Source organism: Phyllopteryx taeniolatus, chromosome 13 (assembly GCF_024500385.1).
Source record: "Phyllopteryx taeniolatus isolate TA_2022b chromosome 13, UOR_Ptae_1.2, whole genome shotgun sequence".
Lineage (NCBI taxonomy): Eukaryota > Metazoa > Chordata > Actinopteri > Syngnathiformes > Syngnathidae > Phyllopteryx > Phyllopteryx taeniolatus.
The window spans coordinates 22,199,043-22,219,250 of NC_084514.1; the positions used below are offsets into that span (position 1 = coordinate 22,199,043).

The following is a 20,208-nucleotide window of genomic DNA, read 5'->3' on the forward strand; positions in this document are numbered from 1 at the left end:
GCCGACACAACCTGGAGCTGAACACGCTCAAGACTGTAGAGATGATCGTGGACTTCAGGAGGCATCCTTCGCCACAGCTGCCCCTCACGTTGTCCAGCCGCCTTGTGTCAACCGTCGAGACCTTCAAGTTCCTGGGAATTACAATCTCTCAGGACCTGAAGTGGGCGACTAACATCAACTCCGTCCTCAAAAAGGCCCAGCAGAGGATGTACTTCCTGCGGCTTCTGAGAAAGCACGGCCTGCCACCGGAGCTGCTGAGACAGTTCTACACAGCGGTCATCGAATCAGTCCTGTGTTCTTCCATCACAGTCTGGTTTGGTGCTGCTACAAAAAAGAACAAACTCCGACTGCAACGGACAATCAAAACTGCTGAAAGGATTATCGGTACCCCCCCTACCCACCATTGAGGACTTGCACGCTGCCAGAACTAAGACAAGGGCGTGCAAAATCCTCTCGGACCCTCCGCACCCCGGTCACCAGCTCTTCCAGCTCCTTCCCTCAGGTAGGCGCTACCGATCAATGCAAACTAGAACTAGTAGACATTCCAACAGCTTCTTCCCTCTTGCGATCAACTTCTTAAACACCTAACCTATAATTCCATTACAACAAGCTGGCAATTTTTTTGACTTGAGTTCGTTGTCACATTTCTGTGGGGCCAATTATGTATTACTCGTGCACTCACTGTAGTTGTCTCGCCATGCTGCACTATTTGCATATACTGGCCACTCATGCCAGAGTAGCATCTGCTCCATTGCAGACTGTTTGAGGAGTATCTGTAACATTTGCACAACCAACATTGTCCCAGATTATCGCACTACTCGTCACTTTAAACCGCATACACTCCTTGAAGTCTCAGCGCCCCTTGCACAATGGTCATTGCACCGGTCTATTGCAATATTAGTCATTCGAACTGCTCTAAGTGCTAGATGACTCTGCATCTTTTTGCACAATTGTTTTTTGTCAATGTCTCTGTCTCCAAGTGTTCTGTAAATTGACTGTCTGTTGTACTAGAGCGGCTCCAACTACCGGAGACAAATTCCTTGTGTGTTTTGGACATACTTGGCAAATGAAGATGATTCTGATTCTGATTCTGAAAAATATAATTAGCATCTTCAGAAAACACAACTCATGAAACTTCATTTCATTCATTTACCTAACGGTAAGGACATTTTGGCATTAAAAGTTACAAAAATATGACTTTAGAATTTGGTGGCCATCCCAAAAACATGCATGGCATGGTTAGTTTAAAACTCTAAATCGCCTGTAGGTGTGAATGTGAATGTGATGGTTGTTTGTTTATATGTGCCCTGCGATTGGCTGGCAACCAGTTCAGGGTCTATTCCCGCCTCTTTGCCAAAAAATAGCTGGGATCGTCTCCAGCACGCCCTTAGTGAGGATAACCTGTACGGAAAATGAACTAGTAACTACGGAAATAGTTAGGACCTTTTGCTAAATAACAACTCCCACTAATTCAAGTACTCATATCAACAAAATTAAGGAATTTTCAAAAGGAAATTCAGTGGGCCGTGTCTTTACTGTTATTGATCAAATTACATGAAAATGGCCCATAAAGAAGAAAGCTTTTACTGTATATATGGGCACTTGGGTTACTTTGAAAGTAAAATTCCAATTTGTGCTGAAACAGCTCGTACCCTGGTCATCAAGATCTGCTTACACACTGCCAACATGGCAAATTGTCACATCAGACAGAACTCACCGGGCGGGACATTAGTGATGCACCGAAATGAAAATTATTGGCCGAAACAGAAAACCAAGAACCCAAGGCTGAAAACCGGAAGCCGACACACCGAAATAAATTATTATGCTGATTATTAGTAAATTTGCTATTATGGCTATGACTGCAGATCTCCCAACATATAGAAATTCGCTTCCAGAACAATTTGTCTGAATTTCCATACATTTAAAAATATGTCAGTGCATAACAAACATCAAGCTTAGTTAATGTTTTACCATCTATCGGTGAGCTAATTGTGAAGTTAGCGTAGTTTACCTGCATGTGCCTGTAGTTTCATGGTGATGGATGATTTTCGATGTCGTAGTTGTTGCGAGACTATATCTTTGAGGACACTCAATAATTTCACTGTAATAAAACTGTAAATGACTGGCATTTACAGTTATTTACAGTGGATTTACTGTAATTAGACTTGAACGGTATAATGCCGTATTTTGGAGTACAGCATGGGCACCGTAATTTAACAGTGCATCTACGGTATTGTCTTTAACAATATACTACTATATTAATGGATTGCAGTATGTCACCATAATTTAACTACCGCTACCATAATTTATTCTAACCGGTACCGTACTCTGGTTTACAGTATGTTACCCTAATTTAACGGTGAGTGTTGGTCATGTCATGAATTGTGCCCTGCAGTTCCTTTGTTGGAGCTTGGGTGGCGCTTTGCGCCCCTCTCGCCCTCTCTCTCTCTTCCCAGTAATCAGCACCACCTCCGCCGCACACCCGTTGTCAATCAGCCTTCATCATTGCCTGCATTTAAGACTGCCAGATCCAGGACTCCACTGCCAGAGTATTAACGTTCATCCGTGGTACACCAGCTCTCTACTGGCACGTAAACTATGCTACTTCTTACAATTGCTCTGACCTCCATGTACTTCCTCGCCCTCAGCGATCCTTCTGTGCTCCCCGCCCTGCTGATCTCTCCAGCCACGCCGTCAAGACCTTCCACCTGTCAGTGAATTGAATCAGGGTCCCTACGGTGGCACACAATGAACTTAACCACTTGGCCACGGCTGTCCATCCAGGAAATTCCTATAAATCCCACAAAAATATTAAGGGATGATTGTGTCATCGTTGTGTCCCTGGGCAAGACATTTAACACACACAACTGCACCCTGGCCGCGGTTTTTACTTGCGTCATAACAACCTCCTGTTTCGGTCCAAAACTGAAAATGCACTTTTGTCCCAATTTCTCTAGGTGCATGACGAATTACTAGCAGTGACCACCCCCAAAAAGCATATTGGTTGAAGAAGCTGAAGGATGAAAAGTGCCTTGGCATATTTTGACCAAAGCATGGAATAGAATATTATTAAGATACCTGTGAAAGGTTTTAATTGGGAAAAATTATTATTATTATTATTTTATCTCATTTCAGGTTAGCACTTGTCTTGCTTGAAGAGATAAACTGATTCACTCATGTTTGTTGAACAGTTTTATTATTTTTTTAATCACAAAGAATAAAGATGGTTACTGGTTAGCACATCCACATTACAGTTCTGAGGACCCAGATTCAAATCCGGCCTCAGGTGTGGAGTTGGCATGTTCCCCCGTGCCTGTGTGGGTTTCCTTTATTATTATTAGAATTATTAGAGCATTAATTGACAACTCTAAATTGCCCGTAGGTGTGAATGAGTTGTGAGTGCGAATGGTTGTTTGTTTGTATGTGCCCTGCGATTGGCTAGCAAGCAGTTCAGGGTGTACCCCGCCTCCTGCCCGATGATAGCTGGGATAGGCTCCAGCACGCCCGCGACCCTAGTGAGGAGAAGCGCCTCAGAAAATGGATGGATGGATGGATTATTAGACCAGGATACACATTTTGAGGTGTAGCACAAGTCATCATTATGTAACCTGCTTTGGTACTAGCTGTCTGTGATGCCAATTTTCTACAGGGAGGGAGGAACACACACTTTACACACAAATCAGCAGAGCTGGCTGCAATGGCCAACAGATCAGCCCACATTGCTTCTTTCTCTGAGCTGTAGCCCAGGTTTAAAATAGCTCATTTCCCTCTCAGGTTTTTACCATGATATTTGGGCAGGTGTTATATAATCACCATTTACTGATACGCTCTTATGCCTTGTCCCTTTGTTTGGAACCCTTACTCCCCATTTATCTTATTCTAGCTCAGTCTCTCTTTTGACATTACACTGTAAATGTAATTAATAATTTGTGACAATTGGTGGACTAATTTCCATCGCAGAAAGCCCAGTCCGTTTGGCATAGTAGTATATCAAATGTTGTGATGTGGACATTTAATTAAAAAATACCTTGCAGATTTTAAAGATTAGGATACGTGACAATGTACAGTACAAATTCTGTTTATCAGTCACAATTACTTACCACCTTTATTAGCTGTAAATCAATTTCTGACTTTTGTCATTATAGCTGGACATAAGATACCATGAATAGATTGTAGGTTGTTCATTTGATCGTTACCTGATTTTTGGTTTGCTGATTTCAAGAAGGTGGTAAGTGGAACAAGTAGGTGCTGGTAAATATGCATAATAACTGATGATGATTTAAAAAAAAAAAAAGCACCCACGCAACAGTATTTATCAAAAGAATGAGATTCAACCTTGAATCGTGTATGTGTGTGTGTTAGACTGCAGATATTCAGAAATTCACACGTGACACATTCAAACTGCTAGCACCCACGTAAAAAACGCTCACATAGACAATTAAAAAAAAATAAAATAAAGCTAGCAACCACCACCGCACTCACACACACCTCCACAACTACACAACAATATGAACGAAAGCGGTGGTTAACCAAGTGGGGGAAAAGCAAGGGAGACATACTGATGGGCTTTCATATTTTCACTCTTGTTACATAAATGGGAGTGATAATGATGACAAGCAAGAATTGCAAATAGTGAGTTGCTGCATTGGGATGTCGTTCATGGTCACTGCAGATACAGAAAAGTAATAATATGAAGGGCTATGTTGATATACAACCACATAATAAATAGTGATGTGGCATTGAATCATATAGCTTTCATTATCATCTTACTTTTATCCATTCCCTTTCTTCTCTGAGACATTCTTCATGAGGAGTCAGAGAAAAGGGAACCCATCACCAAAATTGTTCATAAAATAGTAATAATAATTTAAAACAAACAAAAATAAAACAGATCTGACACAAATGATCCAGGACAAAAAAGAGCTGCCACGCTGAGCTGCCTGCTGTTGTTAATTTTCTTTCTGCTTTTGTAGCTCTTCTTTTATGGCAAAAATGCTGCAAAAAGATTCGTGATTAATTAATGTTGTGGACAATAATAAAGAGCAACTTAATGAATCTCCCATCAAGCTGAGAACATACTGGAGGATGACACACACACATTATGTGACTGTTTTCTGCCAGAATGAAGCATACCACTAATCATATACCTCTATCAATAAACCTCACCAGAATTGTCATGTAGCTCAACTCAACACCTATCTTTCATTTTATACCCAGAAACCCACTTTTGGTAGTTAATGCTAACAATGGTAGTGTTGTAACAGTCGAGACTGGTCTTGGTCTTGAGACTGGTCTCTTGTCTTGGACTTGACCCCCAAACGTCTTGGTCTTGTCTGGGTCACGGACTAGCCAGACTGTGGATTTTCCGTTCTTACCGGTAAAGGCGCGCACTGATATCCAACTCTTCAACTTCATGAATGTAATAATAAGGAGAAGCACTTGGAAAAATTACAAATACCTTTACTTCATGTGGTACAAACCCCCACCACCCCAGTAATAATTGCAACCTTGGCATTAGCATTGAAAGCACTCTCGGTTTCTGCCTCCTCTGCACAACAGACCCTTTCCAAAAAATTTGAATATCATGGAAAAGTTGATTTATTTCCATAATTCCATTAAAAAAGGGGAACTTTCATAGATTATAGATTCAGGGTCCAAAATGTACACAATTTATTTGTTTATTTTTACATAATTTGGGCTTCCAACTCATACAACCCACAAAATCAGAATACTGTAATGAAATCAGCCCTAATTTTGCAGGCCATAAATGTTTTATCACATTCACCGCCATTGACGGCTTTAGAATATCCATGTTAACTGGGAAGGCTGGCAGTGAATGACTTAAACTGAGTGTCACACACTAATCTACGAAATTCAAAGCACCTGCACAGGTTTCCCCAGGTGTGACACTCAGTTTACTGAGACTTGGTCTCTACTTCCAAAGGTCTTGGAGCTCTATTTTCGTGACTAGCGGAAATCCAACACTGTGCTTGGCGTAACTCTGTGAGGAGACGTTCACCAAAATCCAGTGCAGTATTTTGTGCGAATGTGAACTGAACTTAGTTCATTTCTGCCTGATGAACATAATTGAGAAGGCGCTCATCCTGGCGTCTGTGAAAGGTTTTCAAATGAATGTTCATTTTCATTCAAGAGGGCCAGGTTTTGATAGGGGCTTCGAGAACAAACTTATCCGAACACACTATATCCAAGTCTTCATATGTCGGCGGATAAATGCTGTATTTGGCAACAGATTCAGTGCGGCCACGACCGCCATTCATGGCATTTGTTTTCGATAATAATCGGTAATAGTTAATATAGTGAGCCAGGGGCGGCACGTGGCCCCTGGTTAGCACATCTGCCTCACAGTTCTGAGGACCCAGGTTCCAATCCGGCCTCGCCTGTGTAGAGTTTGCATGTTCTCCCCATGCTTACGTGGGTTTTCTCCGGGTACTCCGGTTTTCTCCCACGTCCCAAAAACATGCATGGTAGGTTAATTGAAGACTAAATTGCGCTTAGGTGTGAATGTGAGTGTGACTGCTTGTTTGTCTTTGTGCCCTGTGATTGGCTGGCAACCAGTTAAGGGTGTACCCCACCTTTCGCCCAGAGTCAGCTGGGCTAGCCACTAGCACGCCCGCAACCTTGGTGAGACTAAGTGGTATGGAAAATCCCCCTGGCCTCCGCAGAGATTTTTTTTAATTTTAACATAAATTAAGCAATCTGGAAGAGTCGGAAGAGTACAATAAGGTAAATTTAATTTTCTTCACGCAGAAAAACATTTATGTACACTACACAAGTACATGTTGAAGTACAAATTTAAGATTTAAATTAAATTTGCCTCATTTCTTTGCTTTTTTGTTTTGGCCTCCAACTTGAGCCAGGCCCATCTCCACCTGCACCTGATGCCTGCTTCAAGCTGTGCCACATGAATAGCATCCTCCTCTTTCAGCGCTCTCATTTTGGAATAGAATTGAATACAATCATTGTCTGTTTCACTTCATTTTTCACTATTACCAACTTCAAAGGTTAAACCCAAATGCATCCTCCAGGAAAATATTATGTAGCATATTTTTCTGTTTTTATTGGCCATTTCTGAATTTGAAGTTTGTTGTGTTGTGTTGTGACATAATCCCTAACTTCGCTCCGTTGCTTAATACATTTAACATTAACATCCATAAACTAATTAGATAATTACAGGCGTTTCCTAATTAATACAAGATTTACTAGCGGATCAACTCATCGATGTTATGTGTGCTTCGCAGTTCCGCTGTGACCACAACCAGGGCCACGGCCCGCAGCACTTCAATGCGAAAATACAAAAAACCAGTGCGACAAATACGACACTGGCTAATCTGATGAGTAAAAATGTTGCTTAAACGTAAGTGCATGTGTGTGTGTGCGTGTGTGTGTGTATTAGGCTTTACAAGATCAGGATTTTTGGGGCCGATCAGCAAGTTAAAAAAACGATAACCGATAACCGATCCGATCACAAGATGGAGGAATGTGTCTATTTAAATGACCTGTTCATTTACTGTATACACTTGTGTACTTAATTGCTAAAAAAATTATATTTACAATAAATGATGTATCTTTGGGCGGCACGGTGGACGACTCACAGTTCTGAGGACCCGGGTTCAATCCCCGGCCCCGCCTGTGTGTAGTTTGCATGTTCTCCCTGTGCCTGCTTGGGTTTTCTCCGGGGACTCCGGTTTCCTCCCACATTCCAAAAACATGCATTAATTGGAGACTCTAATTTGCCCGTAGGTGTGAATGTGAGTGCGGATGGTTGTTTGTTCTATGTGCCCTGCGATTGGCTGGCAACCAGTTCAGGGTATACCCCGCCTCCTGACAGCTGGGATAGGCTCCAGCACGCCCGCGACCCTTGTGAGGAGAAGCGGCTCAGAAAATGGATGGATAGATGGATGTATCTTTGTTCCTCTATTATATATATATATATATATATATATATATATATATTGACAGACAGAACAAATGAATGTTCTTCTATTAGATGGCAGGAAGTACATACAGTAATTAATGTATCCACTTTTTGTGACATTTTTGTATGTTGGTGTGCCGTGAGATTTTTCAATTGTAAAATATGTTCTTTTGCTCCATAAAGGTTGGAAATCACTGCTCTAGTCAGATCGTGTATTCTAATCAGTCAGGTCAAACCAACATTACATGACAGAAATAATGGGTGCTAAATTACTGTAATTAAATTACTTTATTTTTAATTAAAGGAATTCACCCACACCGAAACTATAGAGCATGATTCAACAGAACGGCGGCATGTTTACATACAACCGTTAGCGCTAGCACTAGCTTGTTAGGCTACATAACGTTTTTGTTGCCTGCTTGCGAGCCGTATCGTATTCGAAGTACGTGAACATACCTCAAGCAAGCCTTAAACGAACGTCCTCTCCTGTCCTGAGTACCGGTGACCACCAACACACGTTTTCCCCGTTTTGTCCTTATAATACAACATGTTGCCACGGTAACGAGTGTACCCGGTCGCATTTGAGTTGACAAGATAAAGCCCATTGATCGTAAAAATGGTATCGGAAAAAAAGATTTTAGTGCAGTAGTCTGACATAGTGGAAGCTAAAAAGACCAAATTTGTCTTGAAGTCTGATCCGGACATTACTTGTTGTCTGTCTCAGACGTGTTGTCTGTTCCACACCGCCGACATGTTTTTATTTAGTTTTTTTGTTTTTTTAACTTTATTGGCCGTCAGATATTTACAGGACTACGCCAAAAGACACGCGACAAGGCTAAAAATAAACTAGCTTTTGGATTCAAATATACTGTGCACGATGGCGACGCGGAGTAAATGTCTTTTGCAGAGCCGATCAATGATGTCACTGATTGGATCGGCGAATTATGGCATTAAAGCCGATCAGCCGAACAGCATAAAATGCTAATTATTGCCCGATACTGATAAGGCAGATAAAATCGGTGTAAAGTCTAGTGTTTATGCACAGTCAAAACTACAAAAAAAAAATCTGCAATTTACTGCACGGTGTTTTCTCAAGTTATAAGTGAGCTGTAATATCCACGTTTGGGCAGACAGTGCCAGACAAATAATACAATACGATTCACGTAAATGGCCTATTTTGAGTTCAAAATGGCGAATTGCACTGAAAGGCGATTAATTTGCATGTATGTACACTATACGACAACGAAACGCTGAGAAAAGTATCCATCCATCCATTTTCTGAGCCTCTGCTCCTCACTAGGGTCGCGGGCGTGCTGGAGCCTATCCAAGCTGTCATCGGGCAGGAGGCAGGGTACACCCTGAACTGATTGCCAGCCAATCGCAGGGCACATAGAAACAAACAACCATTTGCACTCACATTCACACCTACGGGCAATTTAGAGTTGTCAATCAACCTAGCATGCATGTTTTTGGGATGTGGGAGGAAACCGGAGTGCCCGGAGAAAACCCACGCAGGCACGGGGAGAACATGCAAACTTCACACAGGCGGGGCCGGGGATTGAACCCCACTCCTCAGAACTGTGAGGCAGACGCTCTCACCAGTCATCCACCGTGCCGCCTGGTTTCATTTAATTAAAAAAAAATAAATAATAAAATGCACAACATAAATCAACAATTGTGACAGCTAAATCAAATATACAAAATCAAATATAGATTCCAAGAAGTTAACATACACAGAAACAACAATGACACTTAATGTAACAATAAGGAGGTTAATTATTGCACACCAAAAAAAAAAAAAAGAAAAATCTATATTGCATTGTGGGAATCGTGCGGCTGACGTCACGTATGCTTTGTGACCAATCATGCAAATAGCTACACGGCGAGCCTCTTGTACATTACAGTCTGCTTTAGTCAATGTTATGTTCTCAAGAATCAGTCTGGTACCGTATTTATTTTTTCATTCTCTATATTTACCTTTATCGATCAGCACACAGCTAATATCCATTCGAAATGAAACTAAATTCTTCTTCGTGTCCTTTTCTTCGCCTCTTTTAGACGTAATATTTTACATTTACGATTTATATTTGTGTTTGAAATTGCCTCACTGGAAATGTTTGTATCCAAGAAATTGCAGTTTCCTGCTACAGTATATGCACAATGTGAATTTAAGGAAAATATTGTTGATTATCTAAAAGAGGAAACCAATTGGTCGTTCATTATTAAGTGAATGTCTCATTTTATCTTGTGTATTCATAATTGCTCTTTAACCAAGCAAAAATATATTTTAAACATATACTTGATTATTCCAATGGAATACTCTATTACTAATTGCAGCACTACTGGATGCAAATTCGTATTTGTGACAGGTTTGTTTAATGTCACTTGAGAAATAAAAGGAGAAAAAGTAAGTCATAGCATAGCATTTTCATAGAATAAGTGAAAACCTACTATCAATCGGTTTTGTTGGGCAATAAACTAAGCCCCCCTTGACAACTGGCTTTGAAGGTGGAACATTTTTGTTCAGTCTCCGAGTTTTCGTATAAAGATTCAATGCACTTATTTATCAAAATTTCTTTTGATAAATAAATAGGGATTTTCAAATATATTAAATTTATATCGTAAATTCATCCATCCATCCATTTTCTGTACAGCTTATCCTCACTAGGGTCATGGGCGTGCCGGAGCCTATCCCAGCTATCTTCGGGCGAGAGGCGGGGTATACCCTGAACTGATCACCAGCACATACAGGTATAAACAAACAAACAGGCGCAGTCACATTCACACCTACTGGCAATTTAGAGTCTTCAATTAACCCACCAGGCAGTACTATTAAATACAGTGGAACAACTGAAGATGAACACCCCTCAGGTTATACAATTCAAAGTCTACAAATGTTTAGAAAAAATATGCCTCGAGGCACCTGATGTACTAAAGGTTTGCACATACAAAATTGGGTGCAAACTTGATGGTTCATGCAAACAGTGGCACATGATGAGGAAGCTGATCTACTAACTGGGCGCACCAAGGAACGGGAAATATTGCTGCACGATTTCCTTTTACATGCTCTGGGAGGAGCATATGCAAATAAATGAATTTAGCACGCACAGTGTGATTCAGCAAACCTAATACAAATTGGGATGGCATATTTTGCATCTTTAATACTGTGTTTGAAAGGCAGGTGAAAATCAGCACGCACACTGATGCCTGGATAGCGCAACCAAAATGAGAAGCGATGGGGAAAACTTTACCACTTGTGTAAACATTTCTGAAATTCCAGAAACCATAAATATTATCACAAATAGTCTATTCACCAATGCAATTTTGGAGCTTCTGAATGAGCTCAAGGCTGACTTGGAGCCAGTCACAAGAAAATTGTTGTATGCAAGTAACTATCCGACGACCCGCATCTGTACTCAACCGATTGTGTTCTTCTTCGTCTCTGTCCTCCTCCCGTGCCCACCGCCTCGCCGTCTGCTCCAGCCACGATGCCAGGTGACCCCACCTCCTCACGTCCCCGCTTCCTGCTCCCTCCTTGTCCCGACGGTGCACCATCTCGCCTTGGATATCCTTACCCTGAGCCAATTCCCAATAAATCATTCTCATGTCGTCCCTCCGCCTCAGTCTGCTCTTGGGTCCAATCCAATACAATACGACAGAATACTCATGCCAACATGGACTCAGCAACAACGGAAGTGTTGAGAGAAACACTCGCCCACTGGTGCGCTCATATCGGCAGACAAGACAAAGCCCTCCGCAAAATCATGGGCTCCCTGAATAATCTCACACAACAAGTAGCTCTCCTGTCCTCCCAGAGCCCCTTCAGCAACCCTTCGATGAGTATTCCTCCCGAGCCCGCAGCATCCGATCAACCCCACCTCCCGTACAAAGAGCCTCACATTCCTCCTCCCAAACCATACTCCGGGGACCTAGGTTCATGTAGTCAATTCTTACTAAACTGCTCATTAGTCTTTGACCTTCAACCGCTTAGTTACCCCAAGTACAAATCCAAAATAGCATTTATCATTAACCTTCTGTGCGGAAGAGCTGCCAAAGGTGCTACCGCGCTTTGGCATAATTTCTCCCAGGTATTTACGTCACTCGACTCCTTTATGGCGGAAGTAAAGAAAGTCTTGGATCACCCTGTTAAGGGTAGGGAATCCACTTGGCGCCTCCTAGCTCTCACTCAAGGTTCGAGTTCCGTGGCATCATACTTTATTGATTTCTGGATGGCGAGTGCGGTTTCAAGGGGTTATCTGAACAATTTAAGGACGAGCTCGTGACCAGGGAAGAACCCACCTCACTCGAGAATTTAATTTCGTTAGCGATCCACAACCGCCTCCGAGAGAGAGTTTGTGAGCAGGGAGCTAAGATGCGAAGTTTTGCTCCACCCACCATGGCTGCGCCTCCAACGTCCCTGCCGCACACTGAACCCCCACTGGGCCAAAGGAGCCTATGCAACTAGGCAGGACCCGGTTAGATCCCCAGGAACGACAGCGCCGCTTCACTCAACGATTATGCATCTATTGTGGACAGCCTGGTCACTTCATTGCCACGTGCACTTTCAAGCCAAAAGAATATGACCTGAGAGCGTCGTGGTGAGCCAAACCAACACCTCCCCAAGCTCTCCCTCCCGTATGACTGTTCCCGCATGTATTCTTGGTTCCCTTCGCAACACACCAGTCCCTGCCCTTATTGACTCTGGCGTGGATGACAATCTTATCCATGAGGGCTTGGCGTGTCAGCTTCAGCTTCCCCTCGAGCCCCTCCCGTTCCCTAAGAAGGTTATGGCCCTTGACAGGCGACTCATATCCCCTGTCACCCACCAAACTGCACCATTCAACCTGCTCATTTCTAGGAATCACCATGAAACACACACAGTTTTTTGGTCATCCCTTCCCGGGAGATGCCACTTGTCTTTGGCATTCCTTGGCTCAAACAACACAACCCTGCCATAGATTGGGCCCACCTGTCAATCACTGGTTGGAGTCATTCCCACTGTCTTCTTTTTGGTCGTCCTGTCCTCCAGCACACCTCAGCCACCAGTAACACCTATCGATCTCTCCCGGGTTCCAGAAGATTATCACGATCTATTCCCCTGTGTTCAGCAAGGACCTCACCATCTCTCTTCCTCCCCACTGCCCCTATGATTGCGCCATTGACCTCTTGCCGGGAGCCCCTCTTCCCTCCAGCCGACTCTTTAATCTCTCCCATCCCGAAAAAGAGGCGATGGAAAATTATATCCGTGACTCCCTTGCTTCAGGACTTCTCTCCCTCTTCTTCCCCCGTGGGCTGGCTTCTTCTTCGTGGAAAAGAAAGATACCACTCTCTGCCCCTGTATTGATTTACGAGGCCTTAATGACATCATGGTAAAAAACAAAGCGCTACTGCCCCTTATTGACCCCTCTTTTGAACCCCCCTGCGACGCCCAGATTTTCACCAAATTGGATCTACGCAATGCATATCATCTTATCCGCATTAGAGTGGGGGATGTATACTTCACTTCGAGTGTCCCCGCCGTTTTTCAAACCTTAAACAATGATGTCCTCCGCGACATGCTGAAGCGGTTTGTTTTTGTCTATCTTGACGACATACTCATCTTCTTCCGCTCCCCCGAAGAACATCGCCAGCATGTCCGTCAAGTTCTCCAACAACTTCTTGAGAGCCACCTTTTCGAAAAACCTGAAAAAAGCGAATTCCACCTCTCCTCTGTTCACATCTTGCGTTACATCATTGCCAAAGGACAGTTACAACCAGACCCAGCAAAGACCCAAGCAGTCGTCAACTTCCCCACTCCCTCCCCCCGCAAGGAGCTTCAACGTTTCCTAGGTTTTGCCGATTTCTATCGACGTTTCATCTGTGACTACAGCAAGGTCGCTGTACCTCTCACCAGTCTCACCTCCACCAGCTCACCTTTCCATTGGACCGCTGTCGCATCGCAAGCGTTCAAACGCCTCAAAGAACTGTTCACCAGTGTTCCCATCCTGCGATACCCTGACCCCTCCCTCCAGATCCCAAGACCGGACTTCTTAACCGACTGTTCGTACCCGATTCCGCACGCTCTGACGTCCTCCAGTGGGAACTCCAAGCTCACCTCCCGGCATCACCTGCACCATTTATTTCATCCAGCAACACTTCTGGTGGCCCAGCCTAGCCAAAGACACCCGAGAGTTTGTCCTAGCCTGCTCTGTCTGTGCCCGAGGTAAGGCTTCACATCAACCCCCAGCTGGTCTGCTGCGCCCCTTACCCACTCCGAGCTGCCCTTGGTCCCACATCTCCCTGGACTGCGTCACCGGCCTACCCCCATATGAAGGGGTAGGCCACCATCATTCTCACCATTATTGACAAGTTCTCCAAGTGTGTTCACTATGTACCTCTTCCCAAATTGCCCTCTGCTTTTGATACTGCTAACCTTCTTGTCCTCCACGTGTTCAGACTTCATGGTATCCCTGTTGACATTGTATCAGTCCTCAGTTCTTATCCCAGGTCTGGAAAGAGTTCTGCAAAGCGGTGGATGCAGCAGCCAGTTTGTCTTCCGGCTACCACCCCCAAACCAACGGCCAGACGTAGCGGGCAAATCAAAACCTGGAATCTGCTCTTCGTTGCGTCGCTGCTCTCCATCCCGCCTGGTGGTACATCTTCCTCCCATGGGTGGAATATGCCCACAACTCCCTTACCTGCTCCGCCACAGGTATGACTCCCTTTATGGCATGTTATGGTTTCACACCTCCGTTGTTTAAAGATCAAGAGCATACTGTGGCGGTTACCGCGGTGTGGGAGCATCTTCGACGGGTCCAGTCTGTGTGGAAGGACGCCAGGGCTGCTTTAACTTGGTCGACGGACAAAAATAAGCGGCTGGCGGAGCTTCATTGATCCCCTACTCCGGAATACAAGGTGGGTCTGATGGTTTGGCTCTCCTCCCATGACCTCCCACTCCAAACAAAATCCCGTAAGCTCGCTCCTCGCTACATTGGTCCATTCCCTATCACCAAACTCATTAATGCCACCTCGGTTTAATTGAAACTCCCCCAATCCCCCAAGATCCACCCAACATTCCACGTGTCTCTGCTTAGGGCGGTCTCCACCATTACCCAGTATCCTTACCCTTAGCCAATTCGTAATCAATCATTCACATCTACACCCTCCACCTCAGTCTGCTCTTAGGTCCAATACAACACAATATGATTCCGAATCGTGACAATTATTATTATTATTATTATTTATGTGCTTATTTGTCTTGCATTAAAATCACTGAATCATTCAACATTCAAACTTCATTTTGTGCTTTCAGTGCTCTCCTAAATGTTCTATGGCAAAAACCATGACAGCTACATAAAGTTAGTGGAGATTGTCACTGCTATGATACACAGACAATGTGAGGGGGTACCCTTATTAAATCCAGATTGAGCTGGTGATAACCACTGGCAACTTAAATACACTATATTGGCAAAAGTATTCGCTCACCTGCCTTGACTCACAAATTATCTGAAGTGACATCCCCTTCTTAATCAATAGGGTTAAATATGACATCGGTCCACTTTTTACAGCTACAGTATAACAGCTTTACTGCTTCTGAAAAGGCTTTCCACAAGGTTCAGGTGTGTTCAAGGTTGCAATCCGTAACCTCAGCTTCTTGTACCGTATGTGATCAGAAGAGCTCTTGTTCTGACAAAGAGAAATAGCTGAACATTTGGAGGAGATTGTTTGCAATTTTCACTCATCCCTTTGGAGAATCTCGCTCATACCTTTTAGATATGCAGAACATTTAGGGGTTTCCCTTAGCTATAGGACAATGAAAACAGAAACCTCTCTAGACAAAAAACAGGTAGAGAACCAGGACCAATGGATATTCTGAACATTTAGATGAAATTACTGAAATCCACCAACTATTTTTCTTCTTTACAGTGAGTGTGAAAAGTTACAGGCGGTGACAAACAGAATGTGTCAACTGGCCAAATAAATAGTCACAATCCCCTTTGGTGGTTGCAGAACTGGCACATGAATTAACTATTCATGAAGGTAATTCCGCTCTATCTCTCTCTGCCCTTATTCAAATGCTCTAATTAATCAGCTTTAAATAGATGGACAGACCTACATTACTGACACAACTTCTCATACACCTCCATGTGTCTCAAACACAGATGGTGCCACAGGCTATTCCTACGCACATGCACGTGTGTGAGTGTGTGTGTGCCTGTGCGTGTGTGCGTTTGTGTGTGTGTGTGTGTGTGTGCGTGCTTGTGGTATAACACAACATAATTTGTAGAATTTGGGTTACATTGAGGTTCAGATATTCTCAAAATTATTTTATTTCCGGCCCATGCATGTAACATCACAAATCCATCTTATGAAAACATTGTGATGTAACTCCTAATTATGCTTTAAAAAATGATCCATTACGTTTTTGCCAGTGGCTGTTTTATTAGGCCCACCAACAAAATCCAAATATATCCAGTACATTAGCTGCACAAAACATTTTAGCTTTGTAGATGAGACTGATTAAATTAAGTTAACCAAAATATTGGATACACATTTCATGATGTTGAAATATCGTTCAATACTATTGCAAATTAAAACTGCATTCATAAACATGTTGGCAAATTAGGATGCATTTACATTTCATAGTGTATGAGACTCAATTCTGGTGTATTTCTCCCATGTGGCCCAATCTCAGATATGAATTATAGCAGCCTGAACACATGGAATTGAATATATCTGAAACCAAATCAGGCCTCAATCATTTGCAAATAAAAATCTGATATGAATCTGATATCTGCAAATGTGACTGTAGTGTAAATGTTCAGAGCAGATAAGAGTCACCCTATTATTGTTACTGTTTTACACCAATCGGTGATGTATACATTTGCTGTGTACCCAAATAAAACTACAGCAACAGCTCAGACATGCATATAGAGCCTGAGCAGGGAAAACAATGGCTGATGGCAATGAAGTAACACTGAGTTGATGGCAACAGAAGCCAGGCAACAGGCAACAGAAGCCAGGCCAAATTAGCCATCATGTACACCAAAAAAATACAATTACAAGATAATCTCCACTGTAGGTGTAGAGCAGGGTTATGAGTCACTTCAAAATAGATGTAAATAGTCCAAAATACCAAATATTGCCTCTAGATCAGAATTGGGATTTTGCACATGCAGTCCAAATGCAGCCTTCATACCTCCCTGACAAAGTCAATCAAACTGGCCATTATTCTCATTTGATCAGAAATTGGCTGATATGGCTCAGTGCTTCACTGTGTCAAAAAACTGTGTCAAATTCTCTTTTGTTTTGGTCAACACTCAACATGTTATTCTTTATTTGTCTTAACCACACTCTTAGCTGTTAGACTTGAGTACAGTACATTCGCAATTGAAATGACCGAACTCATAAGCGTTTCTGCATAGTTTTCAGTAAAAAGCAGTACATACAGATGTTCTTTGACCTTTTGATGAGCAACTCAGAAAGGGGTGGTGAGCAACTTGTCGTGAGCTACCTGGAGACGCTGGATTTAAACTGTGCTGGTGTACATACTGAAATAAGCTGTCAATCGCAATGTCGTTAAAACAAATGCTCTTTATTTTTCCCTTTCTGACACAAAATCACAGTCAGATGTTTGTCTGGCTGTCTTTCGTATCCTTCTGATTGAACATTTTGAATAGGAACACACGTAGATTTTGTGGCAGTACAGTGGTTAGAAACCATTAGTAGCTCTTTCATTATCAAACATCCTATAAAGAAAAAGCTACATCAAACATATTGAGATGGTCATAGTGTTGCTGTCGCTGATCTTTTAAATGATTATTCCATCACTAATGAGTTTTATTATTTAATAGCAACTGTATTTAATGCTGCTGCTTTTTCGAAGTGGAAATGGGGTATGGCATTTCACTTGATATTACACATAGACAGTACATCATTCACTGGCGTAAGGCGGACTTCTCGCATCTGTTAAACCATCAATTTTCAGGAAATCAAAAAACGGCATGTTTATTGAGCAATTAAAATTGCATTGTCAAAGAGATCAAAACATTTTTAACACTTTAGATTGGTAAAAAAAAAATTTAAAATAACCCACCCACGTGGGGACTGACCAGTAGTATACAGTGGGATGAAAAAGTATATAAACCCTTTAGAAATTCTTACATTTCTGCATAAATTGGTCATAAAATGTGGTCTGATTCATCTAAATCAGAATAATAAACCAACAAGGTCTGCTTAAACTAATACAACACAAACAATTCACATAAACATTCACAGTACAGGGTGGAAAAAGTAAGTGAACCCTTAGATTTAAAAATGGTTTGACCCTCCTTCGGCAGCAATAACCTCAACCAAACATTTCCGGTCGTTGAAGATCAGACGTGCACAACGAACAGGATGGATTTTGGACCATTCCTCTGACAAAACTGTTGCAGTTCAGCAAGATTCTTGGGAGATCTGCTGTAAATAGCTCTCTTGAGCTCATGCCACAGTGTCTCAACTGGGTTGAGGTCAGGACTTTGACTTGGCCATGTATGTTCTTCTGAAGCCATTCTGTTGTTTCCTTCTGTGTTTTTGATCATTGTGCTGTTGGAACGCCAATCCTCTTTTGAGCTTCAACTGTTTGACAAATGGCCTGAAGTTCTTCTTCAAATATCTTGATAAACTTAATTTGAATTAATTTCTCCATAGATGATAGCAAGCTGTTCAGGCATTACGCCCATAACATGTTGCTCCCTCCACCATGCTTCACATTTGGTATTAGGTTTTGATGTTGGTGTGCTGTACCATTTTCCCTCCACACATGACTTGTGTTACTCGTAAACCATTCAACTTTGGTTTCATCTGTCCACAGACTATTTTGCCAGTAGTGCTGTGGAACATCCATGTGATCTCTAGCAAACTTCAAACGTGCAGCAATGTTTTTTGTAAATTATTATTTATTTTTTTAGACAGCAACGGCTTCCTCCATAGTGTTCTCCCATTCTTGAGCCCTATTCTTCTTCAATGTTTGATGTATGGCAGATTTAGCGATATGTTGGCATGTGCCAGTGATTTCTGTAAGTCTTCAGCTGACACTGTCGGGTTCTTTTTTTTTTTTTTTTTTTTTTTTACCTAATTGAGCATTCTGTGCTTTACTCTTGCAGTCATCTTTACAGGACGGCCACTCCTTGGAAGAGAGGCAACGGTGCTGAACTTTTTCCATTGATAGACAATTTGTCTAACCGTGGACTGATGAACATCAAGACTTTTAAAGATACTTTTGTAACATTTACCAGCATGTTACAAGTCAACAATGCGTAATCGCAGGTCTTATAGAGCTCTTTTGAGAAAGGCAAAGTATACATCAGGCAATTCTTCTTGACAAGAGACAATTCTAACCTGGTGTGTGTTTTTTAGGGACCAGACCAGCTTTAAGCCACACCTTGCATGGACTCCATGTTGACTCACACATGACTGTAATTAGCTCTTGGACAATTCGCATCAAACCAGGTTGTCACCTGGTTCCAACTGTGGCAAGACCATCTAGCTTCACTGTGATATCTATCCATTCATCCATTTTCTGTACCGCTCATCCTCACGGGGGTCGCGGTCGTGCTGGAGCCTATCCCAGCTATCTTCGGGCGGGAGGCGGGATACACCCTAAACTGGTTGCCAGGCAATCGCAGGGCACACATAAACAAACAACCATTCGCGCACACATTCACACCTAGGGGCAATTTAGAGTCGTCAATTAACCTCCCATGCATGTTTTTGGGATGTGGGCGGAAACCGGAGTGCCCGGATAAAACTCACGCAGGCACGGGGAGAACATGCAATCTCCACACAGTCGGGGCCGGGGATTGAACCCCGGACCTCAGAACTGTGAGGCAGACGCTCTAACCAGTCACCCACCGTGCCGCCCCGTGCCGCCTCATTGTGCTATATTATGGATAAATTACAACATACAAATTTTACTGAACTTTGAATAACATTTTGACATCACTTTTGCTATTAATCTCCGTTGAAAGCTTTTCAAAAATGACATCATTTCATATAACTTCTATTACGTGTTTTTGCAATAAATTTAAGGACAAATAAAAGACACAATTTGGTGAAGATTTGACTCGCTGTATCTGTCACTGCTGCCCCAATGCAAAGAGGTTCTTGTTTGGCCTCTGACCTTTTTGTATGGCTTTCTTCTTGTGCTTACATCAATTCCCTCTTGGTCCTCCAGCTGAACACGTATATTTTTCATCCATGTCTCCCACATAAATTCCTAGGCTCTTGTCAATTTCTTCTGTCATTTCCAG

At 42.6% G+C, this 20,208-nt stretch overlaps 1 long non-coding RNA gene across 4 annotated transcripts in view; it reads left to right on the forward strand.

Annotated features, from left to right (window-relative positions):
* Window positions 1–560: 560 nt before the first annotated feature.
* Window positions 561–20,208, forward strand: part of LOC133487406 (uncharacterized) — a 33,223-nt gene continuing 13,575 nt past the window's right edge. For 3 of the 4 annotated variants that reach the window (XR_009791304.1, XR_009791305.1, XR_009791306.1), the window contains exons 1-2: window positions 561–2,568; window positions 2,649–14,830. This is a non-coding gene — a long non-coding RNA (uncharacterized LOC133487406). Of the gene's footprint in view, window positions 2,569–2,648; window positions 19,026–20,208 lie in introns of those variants that run through there. The other variant, XR_009791303.1, reaches the window with a different exon arrangement.